Here is a 23,050-nt window from a genome sequence, read left to right as displayed (position 1 = left end):
ATAGGCCATCTATTACAGCCCCCCGCCCCTCAGAGTAAAGCAATCAAATAAGATTAAGACATCCCATCATAACCCCTCTACCTACTTTGCATTTTGCAACTACTTAAATAATATTCCAAAAACAATTTTGCATATCTGGAATGATATGAAACTCCACTTATGCTGTGAAGATTAATTCTATTTTCTTTGAAGTGGCTGTAAATTAGGTTTTTCACACTATCTATCCAATTCGCACATTAAAAATGGAAAACCATTCATCAAAATCTATTCAACCTAGTTTTTTTGAAGGGTATCACAAATATTTTTAAATTGTCATACAAACTAAATATAAATATAAAATGAGAAAAGACTATGCTGTAATAATCCCATTCTTCTCTTTCCCAGCAAGAATTAGGAACGGAGAAATTCCTACATCAGATCAGAGCAATAGGCCATCTATTACAGTATCGTATATCTGACAATGGCCAGTACCAGGTGCTTTAGAGAAAGGTGCAATTTTCCACTACTGTGCATAATTTTGGAATAAACTGCCCCTGGGGAAGCTATTTCCTATGTCCCATAAGTTACTGGTGGTTTAAATACCCTGAAACAAAGCTTTAAATACCTCCCTATATATAAAAAAAAATTAAATGGCTGTCATCCTAGCTCATGTAACTATGTAATTTCTTGTTATACATATAAATGGATAATCCATTTTTAAACAAGCCTGTTTAGTCTTCCAGGATATCTTGTAGCATTGAGTTCCACTACTTAATTATGTATTACGTAAAAATAGGTATTCCTTAAATCATTTTATACATATTATCTTTCAATTTCATTAGCTAGTTCCTTGTTATTGTATTATGAGAAAAAAGTAAAGTAGTTGTTCCTATTTACTCTTTCTATAACATCTGTTGCTAACGTCGTGTCAACTTTTATTCATCTCCTCTGTAAACTGAACAGTCAAAAATGTTTCAGTCTCTGCTCATATGAAAGTCTTTCCATTTGTCTATTTAGAATAGAAGCTCTTCTGGGCAGGGACAGTCTTTTCGTTATGTTTGTATAATATGCCTAGTACAATAAGGATAGGGTTTCTAGGTGCTTCTGCAATACAAATAATAAAATCATCATCAGATCATGCCTCTCATCTAATTTAGCTAGATCTTTTTTGTATAGTGACCAGAACTGGATGCACCATTTCGGGGAAGGGGTATAATTGATTTGTATAAAATAGCATTATAATCTTTTCTGTAATTTTTTCATTGCATTCCTTGTACTCCCCCAACAATGTTGGCTTATTTGACTGCCACTACACATTGAGATGTCCAATGATGCCATGATTTGTCACATAGTTTCAATTAATTTAAAACCCAGTAATGTATATTAGTAGTCCAAGTCATTCCTTCCTATGTGCAGTACACCTTGCATTTAACACAACAGAATTTCATCCGCTGTTCATCCATCTTTGTTATATCCCTCTCGTGTTCTCTACAGTCTTCTCTATGCTTCACTCACCTAAACAACTGAGTCACCTGCAAAGTTTACAACCCGCTTTGGTTTTATGTTCTTTTTGACTAGTTTCCTCATTTAAAAAAATAAACACCTTTTTAAAAGCTGAGTGTCACAGTACCCTTCCCCCCCCGACTATGTTAACTATCTATGCCAGCAGTTTGCTTCCACTTTTTCTGCATATGCTCTTCCTTCCTCAAGACGTTTCCCAGCACCAGATAAATTTCTTGATGCATGAGGAAGTGATCAGTCTCTATCTCTCTCAATGATCTCAACAACGGAAGTTTCGTTTCTCCATTCCAGCCTTATCCCCTCCTAGCAGATGCGTGACTTCCTTAAATGGAAGTCTGAACTGGGACAATTCTACTATGTCTGTATACATAATTGTCTCCTTCTGCCCTTTTAGTTCAAAAACTAGTAAATGCACCATGGGATCCCATAGTGTTGATGCTCCATGCTCTCCATCACCTGAGAGGCTTTGAGGCCATGCCTCCTGATCCATCTGATATCAACCTACAATAGTTGGAGGAAAGCATACTTCAAAAAGACTTGACCATTGTGGCAATTCTAACATCCTTCCAGTTACACAGAAGGTATGACACAACCCATTCTCAGGGAAACAAATATTTGTGTACACTCATTTTAAAGCAATAGCACATTGTATCCAGTGTTTTTTTTTTTTTTTTTTTTTTTAAAGAACACTTATTCCCTCCTCTGACTTATGAAGCAGTGAACACCTTAAAACTAGTGTGTCGGTCAACCAAGGAGATGCCTAAATTGGCACTGAATTATTGATTAACACTTTATTGGAAACAGCAACATTTGGGGAAAAAACTGCCCTTGTAAGAACCACTTATGAAGGTATATGAACAAATAAGGCAGCCCTTTTAAAAATCTATAGTTGGACTAATGTACATAACCTCTATTTTTAATATAGTACAGTGGTTCTCAACCCATGGGACACTTAAGGCCCAATCACCACACAGCTGCGGCCCATGTAGCATCCTCAGGGTCATACAGATAGTATATATATTGTGTGGATGCAGCCCACATAACACATAAAACACTGCATATGTCTGCCACAATGGTAAATAGGTTGAGAACCACTGATATAGGCTGTGTGTACATTTAGTAGTGAATATTCCATAGATTCATAATTCAGTAATACAGAAGATGCTCTGTTTGAAAAAGATCAGATGACTAAGAGATTGTATTACCTTCTATGGCATCACTCCCCCTCTCCTACATTTGCTTTTCATCAATTGCTCTTTGCTCTATTTGTTCTCTCTCCACAAAAAAGAATTGGACAAAATAGTCTACGTACATCCCTCAGTTATAACTAATGCTTACACCATTTATTATACTTGCTTTTGTTTGCGTTACAAGGCATAACATTTATTAAAACAGATTTCCTCCCCCGCCCCACCCCTAAAAAAATACTTGTTAATATCTTCCTCATCCCTGAACACCCCACACACACTCCTTTAGGTCAAGTTCCTCACTTTTCCCTTTTTCCTCCTCACCTTAGTTTTTCAGCTAGAGAGCCATTGCCAAACATGGTCAAAAGATAAAACTGGATGCCTACCCTGCTGTTGTGCTTGTGCCAATCCTCTGCACTAGGGCTGCTGGATGTTATGCAAATAACTTAAGTTCCTTCCACAGAGTTACAAAGACTTCCTTCTGAGCTCAATACAGCAGCTGGTTTGTTAGCCACAGTTTCAGTTCTCTTTAAGGTGGAATGTTTCCAAGTTTCCTGGGGACCTGGATATATGCCCACAAATGGTCCCGTGCCAATAACAGAGCAATGAATAAAAACTGTACTATTGGACTACCCTGTCAAAAGGAGGCTGCTTGGTAACCCTGCCTCATGTCAGCCTTGATAGACAGAAATGAATGATATAAGGGGCCTTTCTGAGATCATTTTGTTGATCAAGAAACTGGAAATCTGCCCCTATTATTAGAGAATTTTATCACCCTAAGAAGAATGCATAATTACTCTTTGTACTATTTATCAAGATTAAAATTCTAGAATTGTGATTCTGAGGCTGTGCTAATCTTAAAAAATGAGAAGTGCAATTTGATAAAATAGGAATATAAATGTGAATAATATTTGAATAATAATATGTGATCTGATGATCAACCAGACATTTGATTTGCATTTGACTGTTTCTACACAGCATTTTGCTATGAGTAGTAAGCGTTCTGGTCAGCTTTCAGTCTTCAGAGTAACACATTTAAAGAGCATAGTGTTGTGTATTTTGCCAGTATAGTTAATGTAGCAGTTAATACATTAGCTACTTTACAGCAAATCCATTTTTGGATGCAAGTTTGGCCTGGGACCCATCCTTCTACGACCTATGGAAATAATAGGGTGCAAAGGCAAAGAGGGGAGGGTCTATAAGCTACCTTTCTCCTCAAGGACTCTAAACTAGACAATTCACTGAGTAACATCAAGGTAGCTACAGTGTTAGTGGAAGAATACCTAAACTTTCAACTATTTAAGATAGCACCTGTACAAAAATTGGCACAAGGAAAATATAGAAAACTTAATTTAGTCTTAATTTAGAATACCTTTCTAAATTAAATAATTTTCCATTTGCTTCTTCCCTCGTTTGTAAACCACTAATATTAAGAATCATTATATGGATGGAGTTCATCTGCTTCTACTGTTTATTCCTTAAAGCCATAGACCAGATATTTCCAGCTTGGGTTCCTAAATCAAAATGGCCTAGATTTTCAGAGGCACAGTGGAGGGTGTGGGTGCTCATTTAGGTGTTCAAATAGGGATTTAGGTGCCTAACTTTAGCTATCGAAGTTGGAAAATTTTGGCCATACTCCTTTGTGTGATATCACAATCTCAAGAGCAGTTAATTGTGATATCTCAAAGGATTATTATTCCAAATGAGGAATATGCAGGAAGAGCAGATGAACTCCTTTAGCAAGAGCCTGTTTTCATGCAAATGTCCTTAGAAAATGTGATATTTAAGCATAATTGTCTTAAATAGAATGTTTTTCAAGGTTTTCCATGAGGCATCAGTGAATCTTTAAGGCTAACACTAACTATAATTGAGTCACTTATCTGGATTGCAGCTGTGGAAAAAGGACTGAAAACAGTACAATGCACAAATTATGAACCCAGTTCATGAAAAAATGGCTCAAATTATTATACATCAGATTTACAATAAAACTATAACTACAGTGTAAATGGTTACTACTTATATCCATACTTCATAATTAATATGATCCATGATTAATATGCAGATTTAGACAGGAGGCAGAAGAGACATGGGAAGCCCCTCATTTTGATTAATGGAGATACACATGAGTTTCTGTATACTGAGTATTTGTTGTGAACTTACTCATTTGTGCTCTTTCTTCACATGTATAGTCTTTGGTTGTAAGTGAACTGTAAGGGCAGAAAATGAAAAAAAGCTTGCTGAGATAAAAAACTATGATAAAATATCTAAAAAAAAAATCCATTATATTACTGTTACTGTGTTAGATCAAGGCTTGGATTATTTGAAAAAATTATAATTAAGCAATTATGCTAATACACTCTTGGAATGATTCTCCATTTACACTGATGCAAATCAGGAGCAATTCCTTTCATGTCAATGGAGTTACACTACCAGAAAACAGGTGTAAATGAATGGAGAATTAGACCTTATATTTGTACTTCACCGATAGTCTCTTCCACTCACAGATAAATGCTAGAGACATTTATCTTAAAATAAACATTAAAGCAAAGACACAGTATATAACTTTGAAGCTATACACTTTAACAATAAAATTTTGCCTAATGTAAGTGCAATTTCACAAAAGGTAAAAAAATAAATAAAGCTTTCTAAGTCATAATCATGTTTCCCTTTGGCCTTGGAAGGAATCCAAGATGGCAATCACAATAACATCTATTGCAGCAGTTTTAGAAGATTTAAAAATAAAAAGCAAAACCATACAAAAACTCCTCATCTTTCCTATTAAACAGACTTATGGACTGGATTCCCCCCCTTCACTTAGGAAATCAAAGATGACAAAGTGATTTAGTGAGCCCCACCTCCCAATTATTATGATCATCATCATTATGTCAAGATGCATTGTAATCAGTTATGAAGCACACACAAATATAGTTTGCAATTAATCATTTTTTATTTATTTTGGATTTGGAAAGGTAACAAGGTACCGATCCCCAAACTCTTGGCACTTATTGACAGAGGTGCTTTTATACATTTTTTCTTGTCATTTCCCCAGAATAATCAACCTTAAATATTGTAGCTCAATTTGTACTTTGTTTCATCGGGAAATAACGATAAACTTTTCAGCAAGCAAGTGGTATAGTCCCACAATTAACATTTCTACTTTACATTACTATCTTAATTAGCACAATGCTACATCAATTTAATTAAGAATATTTCAGAAACAGAATAAGGGTGCTAAAGGGACTTTTTTAATTTTAATATTTTTTTAAATTTGCTGAAAGGAAAAAAGTTTATTTTAAATTTCAGAATCAATACTTCAGATTTTTCTTGGACTATTGACACCACTACCCTATTATTTTGCTTCAGCATTTTGATAAATGATACAAGTTTTGGCAGTTGGATATTTTAAGGCTAATCTGCTTTCTAAAACAAAGTAAATCTCCCACTGTTCTTATAGCTCTGTCAAAAATCAGCTCTATCATGCTATCTATGCCAAAGTTTGATTAAACGACCGAAGTTGAAGAGTGGACTGGGATATGACCTCACACAGGCTGGACTACATAGACATGTAGGGTGAAATCCTGGCTCCATTGAAGCCAATGGCAAAACTCCCATTTACTTCATTTGGGCGATATTTTCATGCGTCAACTTGCAATTCAGTTAGACTATTTTTAGTACATTTATGGAACCACACATACACACACACACACACACGATTTACAAGGTAAAGAACAGTATTAAAAAAATCATATCCTCAGATCAAGAGATTTTTCTGGGAGAAGGAAGAACAGCTGTGAGTACTAACTGTTTCCTATTAAGCCAGAAGAAGAAAAAGTTGCCCTCCCACCATTTCTCAGATGATTTTAGCCAGCAAGTATTCATTTACCCTGATTCATGAATCAAACTGCAGAAGGAAGTTATTTGCCTATAAGCTGAGTTTTCAATATGAGCAGACAGTGCAGCTTCAGCCGATAGAAGTTTCTAGAAGCAGTGCTTATTGGAGCACTCACGCCCCCTCTAACCCTGCCCCTTCCTTCATGGCTCTGGACATTTGGATAGCAGAACTACAAAAGGACAACATGGCTTGCCGACCACCTTAGTTCCTTCCAGTCCCTCTTTGGGTTCAAAGTTGAAATTAGGACTCCAAGGAAGAAAAGAAGATGGGCAGGGGAGCATGAATGTGCAGAGGTTATTTCAAAGAACTGCAGTTACATATAAACAACCTTCATTATTTTCTTCTGCACATTTTCCACTCTCAGGATTTTAGCAAGCACTATTCCTGCCTTCAGAGAATGGGACAAAGAGGCCTACTTAAATGGAAATTGTAATACTGCTTTACCAAACTGTACAGCTCTTCTAGATGCCACATCTGTGACACAGCATTGGTGCCAACTGGCAAAGGACTCACTGCTCTTTACAAGCAACTCCTGTCTCACACAGGACAACCACACTCACCTAATACGCTGCTTTCATGGTATTTATCCATAAAGGGTGGGATGTGAGATCTCTACTGAAAGCTTGTTGCTCATCGATAATGTGAGGTGTGTACAGGTAATATTTAAGGCATAATGTAACTGTATAGAAAATTATGCCCTTTATAAGTCTTGGAGCCAAAGTGAGTCACCAGGGTATCGTGTCTCAGGGACGACTCATTCTAGTGGGAAGGAGTTGTCACCCCTCCCTGGCTAGCCAATTATGCAATGTATTGCTCAGTGGTCCACTGTTGCAACAACTGAGAAAAGTCAATGGAAAATCATCAAAGACAAGCTATAAACGTCAAAACTACGGGATAGCTCAGTGATTTGAGCATTGGCCTGCTAAACCCAGGGTTGTGAATTCAATCCTTGAGGGGGCTATTTGGGGATTTAGTTGGGGATTGGCCCTGCTTTGAGCAGGGGGTTGGACTAGATGACCTCCTGAGGTCCCTTCCAGCCCTGATAGTCTATGATTCTATAGCTTAACCCCCTTAGAAAGGCATCGGGATACAACTGCCTGCCCTTTATGCTTTTTCCCCATAAGGAGACAAAGTCTAGGTTATTTCCTGTACTCCTCTCAGACCTATTGAAATAGGCTACTTCTGTCTTAGCATTCAATATGTGTAGTTTAGCTCCCCAGGGAAGCAAGGCCTACAGAAACATATGGACAACTTATGGCCAAGTTAAAATAGAATCCTGTTACCACCTTGGGGAGAAATTTCAGGTGTGGAGGAAGGATGTCATTTTCTACTGAGTTCTTCAGTGACTACTCGGGCTGACCATGTAACTCTCTGCTCATCTGATTTGTCAGCATATTGTCCTTGCCTGCAAGTTGGAAAGCTAATGGGTAAATTTGGTGTTAGAGCTACAGCTTCTTTGCACAGCTAGCTGAAATGTGCTTACCCAACTGTTCACGTAAAAACTGCTGTACAATTATCTGTAACTGCTTGAACTTAGGACGACCAGATAGACAGTGTGAAAAATCGGGACGGGGATGGGGAGTAATAGGTACCTATATAAGAAAAATTCCCAAATATCGGGACTATCCCTATAAAATCTGGACATCTGGTCACCCTACTTTAACTACTCTGCCACGTAGTGGAGGAAGAAAGAACTTGAGTGCCCAATGTGTTGTGCTTAATTCTAGAATACTTGATATGGACGTTTTTGCTCCCAGAAATTCAAGCAACAATGAATTGTCAAATTCTTGTAATGAGCTTCCAAGCCCAGATTGACTGTGATGACAGTGACTGACTGAGCTAGGAGGTTGAATGCAACTCCTCTGAGAACTCTGTGATGTTGAGTTTAATCGCATAAGGAATAGGAACAGGAACACATCCTTGGGTAGTATCAATTTCATAAACATGCTTACTGTATTTGGAATATAGCATCTTGCTAGCCAATGTTGTATGTGCCTCAATTGTAGATGTGCACACGGAATTACAATGGTCACTGAAGTCATAAGGCCTATCAACCTGAGGAAGAACATTACTGTTTGACACAAGTTCTCTTGTACTACATCTATTGTTGTAAGCATTTTTAAATAGAATTCTATCTTTTTGAGAATCCAGAACTATTCCAATAAAAGACATGACCTGGTTTGGTGCTATTTACACTCTTACATTCTTTCAGTTTATCTTGAACCCCGTTGTTTGGAACGGGGTACATGTTTGTGACATAGCTTTTGGCAGGCCCTCATACGATGACACCTTGATGAGCCAACTGTCCACGTGGGGGTAAACCTGGATAACATAACATCTCAAATGGCCTCCTACTGCTGTGAGGCACTTTGTGAATACTCAAAGTACTGCAGATTGGCTAAGTGAAAAGACCTTATATTGGTAATGATCTCCACCCACAAGAAACAATGTATTTTCTATGCAAAAGTCTCATTGAGGTGTGAAAGTAAGCATCCTGTAAATCAAGAGCCCCAAACCAATCATAGGTGAATAAGGAGGGGATGAGTGATGCTAGGGTAAAGCATGGTGAATTTGAACTTTCTGATGAAGAGAGTTGAGCTTCTCAAGATCTAAAATGGGTCTGAGACCTCCATCTTTCTTAGGGCTCAGAAAGTATCTTGGGGAAAAAAGTTCCTTCCCTCAGATACCTTCAGGAATTTCCTTTATGGCACCAGACTCCAGTAGTGAGCAGAGTTCTGATTGGAGCAAGTTCTTTCTTCTGAGGAGGAGGGTTGGCGGGAGGCAGGATAGTGTTGAACTGAATGGAGTAACCCTGCTGGACAATCTCCAAATTCCATTTATCTATGGTGATTACACTCCAGGCCTCTAAGAAATGTGGATTGCAGTGGGGGTGGGAGGAGGGATGAGAAGAGAGGAAAAAAGTTTACAAATGAAAGGGATGCATAGTTTAAAACTGGTTTGGGATTTTGTGCATCCCATCAAACCTGTGATACATACACTGACACAGAGGAAGATGATGCAGCAGATCTTTCTTTAGCTTGCATTTAGTAGGGTGTGTGTGTCTACTGATACTGAATTGGAGTGGATGGGATTATTTTCTTGAAAGGAGTAGGAAGTAGAACTTTGGTATGGTTTCTGATAAAATTTGGTACCCCCAATTTTTTCCTAGGGGTTTCAGAAATCACTAGAGACCTTGCAGTAGACCTGGTGTCTCTGTTTCCTTACAACCTCATATGTTCTAAAGCTAAATAGCCCTTCACCATCAAACGAGAGGTCTTCTCCCCCCATTCTTGTTTACTGAGGAAGTGCAGAGAGAAAACCATGAATGGCACCTCAATGTAATGGTAATGACAGTACTAGATACCATATCAGAAGCATTGAAGGACGTTCTCAAGGCATGGTTCACTACAAACTGACCTTTGGTAACAATGGTTTTGTCTAGTTACCCTCTCATAATCCCTGGGTGAAGGAGGGTGATCTTGTGGTCTGAAAGACTGGAATTGAGATAGATTTTTTCTTTCCTGCAGAAGAAGGAATCAGCCCCACTGCTTTATGCTTCTTTCCTTTCTCTTTAAGCAACAAAGGACAATGTACCCAGTGCTGCACAAAGGCCCCCTGATCTGAAGGTTGATCTAAATGAGGGTGATTAAGGGGTTCAAAATGATGAACCTGCCTGATCTACTATGGTAACCATAGATCCAGAAGGAACTGACAGTTGTGTTAAAGCAAACAACGAACAATGAGATTTTTAGCACAGAACCAACAGCCCTGGATTCAGACAGCCTTTACCCTCAATATTATCCTTCACTATGGCACCGACTTCCAAGGCCTGAGGCTTAAGAGTATGCTTTTACACTTCAGTGTGCAGAACTGGACGCACTAGATGCATAGAGGTATGCTCTTGAGGACTGTCTTTCAGCAGAGGTGGACTCCTGTAAGGCCACGCATTTGTGCTCAGCTGGAACCAATCTTTCCAGATTCATAGTGATTGGCACCTTAAGTTTGGCTCAAGACAGAGGCCAACACATGAAGGGATTTTGCCATGATTTTTAACTCTATCAGGAGTCAAAGCTGAGGCTGGTCTCACAGCACTTAAAGAACCCTGAATTTTAGAACCAGAAGCTTTAGCTATTAATGATTCCTGCAATGGCATAGCTTGAAGGCAATTCAAGGATAAAGGTGCTGCATATGGAACAACAACACCGCAAGTCACTTTGCCCCAAGCAAGCCAAACAATTTTGTATGTGTGTGTGTCTAAGGAGAAATAACAGGGCAAGAGGTGAACCTCTTGAACCCAGGTTTCTTTATCTTAGGTTTTGATGTATCAGAACAAAGGACCCATGCCAAGGTGCTAAAATACTTAGGTAGTTTTTTCTTGTTTTTTGACTAGCTAAACCTCACCAAAATAGGGTGGTGGCATAAAGAACAAATCAGGGTTCTGAAAATTTGGGAATCTGGTAATCTGTGAGCTTCCTAGTTTATCTGCTATCACAATTGGAAAGAACTGAGGTGGTTTTCATGACATGCCCACTTTTATAACCTCACCCTCCAGATGTTCAGGGCCTCAAGGAGAAGACAAGAGGCATACAAGTGCTCCAATGAGCACAACTAGTAGAAGATTCCACTGATCCAAACTGCACCATTGGCACATCACAAAAGTCAGAATGTGCAGAGGCCACTCAAATAAAAATGCTTTGTCATTAACTTGCAAATTAACAAGTTAAAGGTAAGCATACATACATACAAAAAACATAGCCTAAAATTACATTTTGGTAAATTCACCACACAGGGCAGAGGTAAGAGTGATTGGATGCCTTCACCTTGCATTTCCATAGCTTAACAAAATTGAATTTCTTTTAGGTTTAACATTAACTCCAAATTTTCTGGGTTTGCAACATTTGTTTGGGGGATAATTACAACATCCCTTTAATGTTTTACCCTTAAGTTACTGATATGTACTCAGTCTTAACTCCAGTTTAATATAGTTTTTCTCTGGGAATAGAATATATTTAGAACAATAAATACAAAGTGAACTTTCCTACTGAATATCAAATGATGATGAACCAAAATAAACAGAAGGTAAATTTCTTATAGCACTTTACATCTTCAAAGTGGTTCAAAGCGCCTTACAAAGCAGGACATCAAATGCTGGTGGTGTTCTGTGAAGGGCAGCAAAACAAATGCCCTCACCATTAGTGTGGACCTCATCCCAACCATTAGAACCAATTTCATTGAGAGGTAGAATTAGCCGGAACACTAGAGTTATCCCCTGCTCTGAAAGAAAAGCAAGGTGTCAGCCACAATTGCATTTGTGCTGCCTGTAATACACCCCCAAAGTCGAGATGTTCAGTGAAATAGTTTTTCAAGTCAAATCTGCAGCCAAAGTTTAGAGAGATAAACAGGGGACTTGTGTACTATAGAAATAGTGTACTCAGCAACTTTGGAGGTTGGTTGAGGAAAGGAAGTATCTTGCATAGCTTTTAAGCTGTCCTCTTTGAGTGATTCAAGTACCATATTAACTGGCTCTGGAGAGAGCAAATTCCCCTTGGCCTGACAATAAGTCTTTGAGGGGATAAAAGGGAAAGTGTGTGCATTTGGAAGAGGGGACTATCAAAAGAAATTCAGCAGTATTCAGTAACTAGTGGGTATATTCTCACTAGACGGATGTTTAAATCCCCCGTTTGTTGAAATAGCAACTCCTTGCATAGAAATAAAAACAAACTTCTCACTTTGAAATTATATGGACTAAAGAATGTTATTTTTAAAAAGCTGAATATGCATAACATAATACAGCCCTTCCACTGGTTTTGGAGAAATAAAAGGCAATCCAGAAATGTAAAATATAAGATAATGATTCACATTTCAATTTATAAAAACATATAAAAGAGCACACTACCCTCTCAAAAAGTTATTCACATCAGAAGTCATTATTTTAGCTGGCTTTCTAGGTCAATGCACAAAGTAGTTATTTAAATTGCAACAGAGAAAACAATATGCACAACAGCAGATACAGAGAACAAATTAAGAGCAGAGAGTATTAAGAGTCATATCCAGTTTAACAAAAGACTAAGTTGTCTGCATTCTCAGATACATATTCAAATTGTAAATAAGAGTAACCTCTGGATTTCATCATTGTTCCTTTATTATTTCTAATTTATCCTTTCATCAACATTTCTGAAGACAGGATTGTAATCCTACACAAAAGACTACAAAAATGTCTACCATTACCCATGTCTTGGGGGGAGAGAAGGAGGGAGATCGTCTGACCAGACAAACATGGAAAAGACAAACCCTGGGATCCTGAAGGTTAAAAGGAAGGTCAAGAATAGCATCTCTGCTACTTACCGACACCCCCCCGTTTCTCCAACACACCAAAGCTTTTACTGTAGTATGATATTCTGGTCCTCCTCCACGCTGGCAATACCTCCCAACTTAGTCATCCATAAATGTTATTAGCACATTCCCAATCAATACAAATATGACTAATTTAAAATGGCAGAATGAATATTTAAACCTCCTGAATTAATTTAGAGCCTTTCAACACACTTTAATATGGAACAAATGTGCACCTAATTCCATCTAGCACAAACATTAAGCCTGGGTTTCTTAACTAAGGTTCCATTGGGGGTAGGGAAGAGAAAAAATCATATAGTGTATATTATAGTATATATATTCCTATATAGCCCGTTCTGTAAAGAAAGCTAGGCCATTTTTCAAAATTCTTTCTCCATCAGTTATCATAGACCTCATAAACGCTACAGTTTATTTCACAGCGTTGACTGGCCTGACTTCATTGTGTATCAAAAGTCTTCTTTAGTAGTACAAGCATGACCGTTATTGCACAATTCTCCTTATTTATTTTATGACTGTTGCTTGTGATATAAAAGTAATTTCGCAGCCTATGTTATGACTATAGTGAAATATTTTTCCATTGCATATAAGGGTTTACATCATTTATTTGTGGGGGGGCGGTGTTAAACTGGCAGAACTGCAGGTCTCACCTTGAAGACAGAGTGCGTGTAGTGCTAAGAAACAATTCTGCAAAGCAAGCATATTTGATAATTTAAAACTTTTTCAAATGTGCCCACAATTCGTAATTACTGGAATGACTGGCTTAGGATGAGATCTGAAAAGCAAATTACATACTCCAATTCCAGCTCCTTTCTGTTCCAATTCTTATCTTCCTCCTCCTTCCCCACTGGAGGTTTCATCCCAATCCTCTCCTCTCCCCATTACTACTACAGGTAGTCTCTTTATCCAATACATGCACACACACACCCCTTCTATTCTAATGCAGACTCCCTTCTGAGCTCATCTCTAACTTTCTACCTCTCCACCTGCAAGGTTTTTCCAAATCCCAACACCTTCCTCTAACAAAAATGGATGTTCCTGCAGATGCTTATCTCAGCAGGGTCCAGAGGCATTCCCTAGTCTAATGTTTCCCACACTTAAAAGCTAAACCCCTGCCCCCCATCAGAAAAATGTAACCATTCTCACCCCCGATAGGTCCTAAATGTGTTACTAAAGCCTTATGCATGCTCTGACTTGTCTTTTGAGCTTCTCCCCCTTTGACACACACACATTTTAAGAAATATCTGTGTAGATTTCATAATACACTTCCTCTTGATTCTTAAAATGTCCTGGATCAGCAAATCATTGAAATTTATATTGACATTTAAAGTATCATTGCCATCTGAATTCACAGTCATTGAAATGAATGGGGCAGTTCACAGCTCAGAACTATTGTTTCTGGCTCTCTGCAAACAAACATCATATCATTGATCACATTCCCTCCAATTTGAGTATTTTCTTTCTTTGTAACTATAGCAGCTAGAGTTTCAGCTTTCACTTTAATAATAAAGTAAGACTCTGGCGGACAACTTAGAGGTCTGACTAGCTTTGCTTTACCATCCAGCTTCCCCTTTAAACACCCCAGTGGAGTGTGGCCCACACTTTGAGAAACAATGCCCTAAACCCTGATGTGGTCACCCCAGATATTACAACTTTTACATGGATAGAGAAGACCAAACACTTGCCTTAGGGCTTGTATTCCACAAAAACGGTTCCAAAACATGATCAAAGTAATACAGAACACTTGTTAGAAGCCAATAGAGACCTCGGAGATTAATAGGTTGATTCATACAGTGACCCTGCTCTTATGAAACATTGTATAATGGGGACCTGCCTTGAGTTCCTGAATCTTCTGTGCCTTTCCTAACGTAATGGCTACTAAAAAGACAGTTTTCGTGAACGGGTAGCAAATGGAACAAGTTGCTGAGGGCTCAAAGGGGACCTGTCCATCCTGTTAACAGTATATTGAGGTCTCAAGAGGGAATTGAGTCCTGAACTGTGGGGAAAAACATGACTAATGCATTTAAGGAATCTAGCTACTGTGGGGTGAAAAAACAGTGCGGCCCATTGGTAGGAAAGTGATTGCTGCTAGATGGACCCTTATGCAGCCGACAAAGTCCAGATTGTTGTAGCTCTAGTAAATGAGTGCTGAAATGAGCGTTGTCAGGGGACACAGCTAGTGCAAAGCTGCCCAAATAGAAAACCTTTTCCACTTCACTTCATAAGTCTATGTAGTTGAGGCTTTCCTGCTTTGCAACAGAAAGTTCTGAGCTTCAACTGAAGACCTTCTTTTGTAGGATTTCAGTCAGCCAGCATTCAGGCTGTCAGATAGGAGGAGGCTGGGTCCAGGTTTAGGATCTGGCTGTTCTGAAAGACTATGCCGGGGCTGCACTGAAACATTCATTAGATCCAAATATTAGAACTGCTTGGCCTATACTGGGGTTATCATCATCATCAGTTTTGTGTCTTGCCTCAATTTCCTCAGGACCCTCAGTATCATGGGCAATCAGGAGAAAGGCCTGCAACACCACCAGTGTCCAAAGGATGGAAAAGATGTCCATCAGGGAGCTTTGTTGAGGCAAAAGAGGCACCTAGTGTGCCCATAAATGAGCAGGACAGCAGCCTCATAAGAAGGCCAAACTTTAAATGCTGGGGACTCTGACTCCACGATAGTGGGTTGAGTCTAAGTACCAAGGATATCTATCATCATAGGTTTATTGTTAGTGTTGTATCTGTTAGTTAGCCCGTTCGTTTATAAGCCAACCTCCCAAGATGGTTAGGTAAAAATAGCAAAAACTGTATGACCCTTTCATAAGCCGACCCTATATTGGCAGGGATTGGCAAACTTTGTCTCCTGGCCGTCATGGTAAGCCACTGGCGGGTCAGGACGTTTTGTTTACTTGGAGCATCTGCAGGCATGGATCTCCTCAGCTCCTTGTGGCCGCAGTTCGCTGTTCCACTGCGGTCACAGGGAGCTGAGGGGCTCCATGCCTGAAGACACTCTAGGGAAACAAAATGACAATGTATTAGATATTCAATTTAATGATTCCATAGAGTTTAAAATCATAAAATTTTGGTGTAGACCCATTTATAAGCCGACCCCCGCTCTTCCATGCGTCACTTTTTATGAAAAAATTCGGCTTATGAACGAGTACATACGGTAGTTGTGCTTTTTTGCCAACTACACTAACACTAACTAGCCTAACAAGAAATCACACAATGTGCAGAAGTTCCATGTTGCTTCCACAGGCTGTAAGAAGGAACTGAGGGATGGAAGGACCTGCTCCACCCTTTAAACCTTTGAGTACGGCAAGCGTGAAAGTGCATTTCAGGTCCAGGCACAGCCCCAACAGACACTGCCAGCCAAAAAGAATATGATCTTGCATGTGTGGGGCACATGCACATGAAGAGTAGAATCCATGTAAATAATCCCTTGAAGAGCCATCAAATAGGTTATGCTATGGGTAACTGTAGTGAGACTGAGTGGCCTCCCTCCCCACAGGAGAGCGAGAGACCATTACACTCCCCTTGGAGGGTGGAGCCTAGATCGCCCCGCCTGCCTCACCGGAAGTACCTGGCCAGAACCAGAAGTATAAAAGGTAGGCCCTGCGGCACAGTTGGGGGAGAACATGTGGAGCAGAAGGACGCTTCACCTGTTCGGCAGCGTCCCAGAGGGGAACCTACACCTGGCTGGTCCCAGTAAAACCGGCTGTGGCTCAGTCGGCATGTTGCAGCTGGATCCCAGCTGACGCAGGGGATCCTACCACTCCTCCTTTCCTCCCCCTACCCCCCAGGGTGGCCAACTCCCTACACTTCCCTGAGAAGCTCCTGCACTGGAGAAGAAGCCACCCTTACCAGCCCCCTTATACACTGTCTGCTGGCCATACAGCAACATCTAAAGCCAGCCCTGGGGCTGTTTTGTTGCTGGCTGCCTGAGCCTCCTCAAGCCCGGGCCCCAGCTCAGTTATAGACTCTGTTTAAGGGCTGGCAGCTTGAGCTGTCCAAGCCCAGGCTAAAGCCTGACCATGACTGTTGGTCGCCAAGCCCTATTGTGGGCTCGACTATTCTGCGGACTCTGGTCCTGGCCAGACGGGACCAGACTGAGTGGCTTCCCTCCCCACGGAAGAGCAAGGGACCATTACAGTAACATCTGTATCTGTGCTTAACATTCTGGCAAAAGTGTGAACCCCTGAATTATTTCATTAATTTGCCCTGTTGTGTTTAGGTATTCTAGAGGATATGGCAGTTTAAACTGTGCTAATGGTGTGATTGCACTAAAATAAAGTTTCAGTTGACTTAAAATCCAATTTTTCCTAAGTAAAAGCATTAAAATGGTTTAATATAATATGGAAATTATGAATCTGGATGTCTAAATAAATGTTTTCAGATCATGTATCAAATTAATTTAAAAATACAATTAAAGAATTTCATAGCGTATATGTATTTCAAAAGTAGCATTTAAGTGCTGCACCACTATGTATCTTTAGTAAAACAGTACAAAAATCACCTACATTAACCTAAACACAGTATTTTGGTGATGCTGCAGAATAACTGATGTGGTTATTGCACTGGTATCCAAACTAATTAGTATGGACTACAGCCAGTTTATAGTAGTAAAAACACTTCTTATGTACCATATAAGTTCAGACTGAAGAGGAAAAGTAGATAACATATCTGACTGATGTAAATTCTAATTACAGTACATAACAGGTGGATTGTTCAAAACCTTGCTCATCAAGTTATGGAAAAGATAGAAATACTCTGTTTGCTTCTATTTCCTCCACCAAATGTCCTATCTTGACGTGCACTATGCATCCTTTTCTTTAGCAGTAGCTTACACTTTCAGAGATACTAAAATGAGCACAAAACAAAGTTTGTCATTTGGCAACAGGACAGCTCTGACCAATGTAAAGTTCTACATTACTACAAGTATCATTTAGAACTATGATTTCAAACAAAAATAAGCTTTGAAAAAGAGAAAGATAAAACCTCATACCTCTTGATTTTTTTCTGAAAACTACTTTAGTTTAACCCTGCTCCTTATTGACTAGTGGGAATTGTTAGGTAATTGAAATTGAAATTGAAACATCACTGACCAATTTTTTATAGCCTACAAAAAGAAAGCAGTCCTGTGGTTTCAGATGTAAGCAAGTAATGGTTTGTATATAATTTTGCTTCAGTTGAAAGAAAGCTATCATTTCATTTAAAAAAGGAGTTCATAATGTTGAGTAAGCTCAAAAATCTCTGCTTTTTTAAAATGGGCTCTTTTCTCTTCCCCCACACCTTACAAAGTATGTTTGAAACAGAAACAAATATATCGAGAAAAATATATATCCGGAAACTGTAGGTGACTAATACACATTAATTTAGTTTGAGTTCTAATTTACTAGAAGCCTATGGTCTTGCTCTTATATATTAAGTGTACAGTGCAATGTTACAGAGCTGACTTCACAAGATACATGGAATTTCTTGTGTTTCCTGCTATTAAGAAATAATTCAGTAAAATTCGCTTTGGGACAATGTGTAATCAGTTACTTAACTTCAAATCCTTTTAAACAAAAACAAAACAAGGGGAACTAAGGAACAGAGGATTCCTAATGAAATATAGAGCTTTTCATTTTTCTATAATCAGTTCAAATCCTGCCCAGGTAGGTAGAAGCCAAAAGTTACCACCCTCCATATAGTGGACATTTGGTAGTTTATCTCAAATCGACACATCTGATTAATGTTCATAACCAAACCTATAAGGTGTTGTATTAACATATTACAGGTAATAAAGTTCTGCATAAAATATTACTCCTGTGCTAAGGTCTTTATAACTTTTGATAAAAAAAACAAATGGTTATCTTCCTCTTCATGATTCTTCAGTTCTGGAGAGTTGCAATATGCTACCGCAAAGAATATGTCAAAAAACTCCTTTGGAGTGTCATGCTAGGAATGTACGCTACACATTTTCACTTTTAAATAGGGAAAATAACTATCAACAGAATTACAGCATGGAAATAACATCTTTTAAAAATTCCCAGCTGAAACATCTTATAACCATGCTAAATTGAACAAAAGGCTTAACTCTCTCTCTATATATTTTCAGTCATAACCTTGATCACTATGAGGGGAGATAAGGAAGGTATGTTCAACGTCATATTATGTCATTCAAAAAGGGAAACTAAATAAAAAAAAAACTTCCACCACCTTCCTTTGATCCTTAGTGGTAGTGATGGATTAAACCAGCCTTTAAAAGGGCTACAACATAGGATAAATTCCATTTTATTAGGTGGGGATTTCTCCCACTCCCCATCTGCTCTTTTGCACCCCACAAAAACCCTGTGCCAGGTGCGTTTGCAATCACAGGCTATTGCATATACATTGCATCCTCTCTCCACCCTACTTCTGTTATTGTGAATTGGCAGAAGATAGAAATTTGAAAAAAATCTTGCTCTAAGATTTATTTAAATATTTAAATAAATTGCCTGCCCAGTGAAACTGACTGGGGAGGAACAGTAAAGAATGGCCTAAATGAACAGATGTGCCTTCAAATGAAAATAAAGCCAGAAAGGTGTCATTTTGATAGCTTTGAACATTTTCCTTTAAAGACCTGTCTGAGTAACATCCATACTGATATGAAATAATACTGCTAAGAAGTATGAATAAAGAAGCTATTGTCCAGTGCTGGTGTACATCAGGCAATAACAACAAAGATTCATGTTAATCAAGTAAGTGCTGGCTTGTTCTCAACTTGGGACAATATGCTCTTTATTACTGACAATACAACCTCCAACCCAAGGCAACTCAGACAGAATTTTAACTTATTTTATCAGGCTCTGATCCCTATGTAAATTAAAGTGTTCAAACATAAGGGTGTGATTATCAGAGCCAAACAGTTCATGCACTGGCATAATAATTCACTGTGTATTTAACTAAGGGTACTGTGAAAGAAATCTCCCTCGGAATCTGATGATAGCACTTGATCTAGCATATCTTTGGGCAGCCAAAAACAAACAAACTGGGCATCATTTAAACAGACTGTACATTTATAGAAATGTTTTTACCTAGTGCCAATGCATATTCTCCTTTAGTGATGTATATTTGTAATACAGAACATTTCTCTCAAAAACAGCTTAGAAAGGGACAGTTCATTGAGTTATTGATTGTTATAAAAATTTAAGGGAAAACAAATTTAAAAGACAGTACAACTGGAGGACATTTCCTCCTTCCCTTCCCCCTATAATCACCTGCCCAATCAACCAACAAATCTACAGACTTCACCAAAAATTAAGACATCATTAAGCAAATGCAATTTACTAGAGATTTTAGATAAGTGGTTTCCCATAAGCCAAATTCAAATGGTGCATAAGCAGGTGCAACTTGTCTCCAACAGAGCTGCATCTGTTTACACTAGATCTAAATTATTAGAGTGCCAACACTGAGGCTATGCCTACACTACGCATCTTATAGCGTCCCGCTGTAAGGTAGGCAGTGTAGCCACTCTGTCAGATTTCCTATCTATAAATAAATGTGTTATATCCTAGAGAACAAAAGTTGGCTCCTTAAAGGGTAAATGCTGATTGTCTAGGACTTGATTCACAAAATTAAAAGGCTGTCTATGTCCTCCAGCAGACAGTGTTTGACTACATTGGCAATTGTGGCGGGGGCAGCGGGGGGGGCGCAACACTATAGAGATTTAGATTAATAAATTACAGTTGACTACTTTGGGGATGAGGAAAAGCAAGACCCAGAATCGTGCCAGCCAGCTTAAAGAAGGTTGCACAATTTACCAAGTGTTTCATTTGCTGATCTGCTCTTATTTCCGCTTCAAAATATCATTTCTTTATTGAGAAAACAAGCAGGCCACCAACCCCCACAGACTGCTATGGTTGCATGTAACATCGTTCTATCAGAACGGTAACCAGCCCTGCAAATATTTAGACATGAGGATGCAGTAGTGCAAAGTCACATTTACAACAGAAATGATGCGCATAAATTGTATGCATTCAAGCAATTTATTGTAACTCCCTAAAACTTTCCATTAACAAATTAAGGGATCACACACTTTGTTGCATGGGATGCAATCCTATGCTCTGGGTATCCCTAAACCTGACTGCCAGAAGCTGGGACTGGACGATGGGATGGATCACTTGATAAAATTGCCCTATTCTATTCATCTGGCATTGGCTACTGATGATAGTATAGTGAACTAGATGGACCATTGATCTGACCCAGTAAGGCCAGTTTCTGTTCTTATATAATTGAGCTCACTACTCACAATACCAGGTCTTTGTAGCCCTCCAGTCTCCCCACTCAAGCTCCCTGTGCACTATCGTTCCATTCCTCACTTTTTCAGGGACTCACTGCAACTCCCCCAACCCTTTTCCTTATGCCAGGGGCCCTGTGTACGCTCCCTTTGCCCTGCCTCTGCCATCCTTATCCTCCTTTCTTCTCTCTCTTTTAGAGTGTCAGCCTTTGTAGGGCTTTTCTACATATGAAGTTATTCAGGAACAGCTAGCCCTGAATAACAGAACTCCATGTGTGGATAAGCCCTTAAACCGTACTGGAAGGATGGGAAGAGCTAAAAAGTGGGGTATTCTATTGGAATATGTTTTTGGCTGCAATAAAGTTAGAGATGGTTGAAACTGCTGACTCTGCTAATCAAATGTTGGGGCTTTGTATGTTCCCCATTTCCCCCTTATTGCTTTTGTGCCAAAAAAGCAATAAGTTTTTGACCACTGATTCCTAGAATATTTCCTAAAATTTTGGATGCAGCATTCAATGGTTATCACATTACAGCCAAACAGAGAATTTCAATGCAAGGCCTCACAAGCTTGGCCAATTATAACGTACTTTGTTCTCTTGGTTTGTGTTACTTCCTTTTCCTTTCTTTTATTCCACATTTTTCTTTTATTGTATATTTTGGTATACTTCCCCCCATTGTCTTTGCAGTATCTGTTTTTCCTTGGACTAACTTTTCCATTTAATATTTTAACATTTGAAATCTGTTTTACTCTGAGATCATTCCTCTTTGTTCTGAATCTTATCCAACATGCTTATTTCTGATTCTGCCTCATTCTTCACTTTAAGTCCCAGCTACTTTTCTCTTTCAGTGTTCTCTCCTCTAAGTCCCCGCTTTTCCTCCACTCCCTTCTTCTCTATATTTCCTTTTTTAAGTTTCTCTCCCTCTGTTCTTTCCTTTCTTCCCCAATATTCCCTTACAATAGTACCCATGAATCCTTTCTATTTTGTACAGGTTCTTATACTGTAGCATCCAAGCACTTTCCAATAGCATATTAAGCAACATGACTAGCATCTGCCACATGAGGTTCTTTCCTGGGAAGATGGATAGGGGGAGAATAAGGTGCCAGGGGATAGGGAAGTTGTGTGAATCTTTAAAAAAAAAAAAAAAAAAAAAAAGTATGCTGTGTTACACGTTTATTTTATTTATTTTTCTTTCAGAATAAAAAAGGGCCCATACACACAGCTGTACTTCAATCCCTCTACCGCTCTTCAAAAGCCTGATGTAACAAACAGGCCCTGCAACGTGTCCTGAAAGTGGACAAATCTTGGCTATTCTAAACAAGAACCAGTAGGGTGCTTCAGAGTTGCTGGGCCGTTATGGAGAACACCCTGCCAGCCACACCGCGCTCTATTACTTCGCAAAAGTGGTTGCAGCTATTAGCCCTGCTACTATTCCAAAGGGATAGTAGCACAGTAGGAAAAGGGAAAAACGCATACCACCACCATTTTGGATCCTGTATCTGACAAAAATCGTTAATATGGATTAGGCAACTTCAAATGGCATTTGCACTTCAAACATTACCATCTGGATAAACTAGGGAGATCTGTTAACATGGGAAATATGGAGTGTGTATTGGCTCTGGGGCAGTATTTCACTACTTTTTATGTAGAATTACCAAAGTGGAATGCACTTAACTTTTAAGCCCCTACTTTGGAGTAGAAATTAAATGGGAATATTTAGTCTTAGCTTTTAAAGATTTCAGGACTTCTGAAACAATTATTAGGATGGCAAAACTGGTTGAATCATCTTTGAGTTCAGACATTCAGATATTACTGTGTGAAAAGCTTACATATCAAAGCCCCGATGTAAGCTGAGCAAGTGTAATGTATG

General features: G+C 39.0%; 1 protein-coding gene across 8 annotated transcripts in view; it reads right to left on the bottom strand.

Annotated features, from left to right (window-relative positions):
• Positions 1–4,912, bottom strand: part of SIPA1L2 (signal induced proliferation associated 1 like 2) — a 147,997-nt gene extending 143,085 nt beyond the window's left edge. For 7 of the 8 annotated variants that reach the window (XM_034765105.1, XM_034765108.1, XM_034765106.1 and 4 more), the window contains exon 1: positions 4,848–4,912. The gene's annotated coding sequence lies outside the window, so the exon portion shown is untranslated. The remainder of the gene's footprint in view (positions 1–4,847) is intronic. The other variant, XM_034765112.1, reaches the window with a different exon arrangement.
• Positions 4,913–23,050: the final 18,138 nt, after the last annotated feature.

This window comes from Trachemys scripta, chromosome 3 (genome assembly GCF_013100865.1).
Source record: "Trachemys scripta elegans isolate TJP31775 chromosome 3, CAS_Tse_1.0, whole genome shotgun sequence".
Classification (NCBI taxonomy): domain Eukaryota; kingdom Metazoa; phylum Chordata; order Testudines; family Emydidae; genus Trachemys; species Trachemys scripta.
This window is presented reverse-complemented; position numbering and strand designations above follow the sequence as displayed.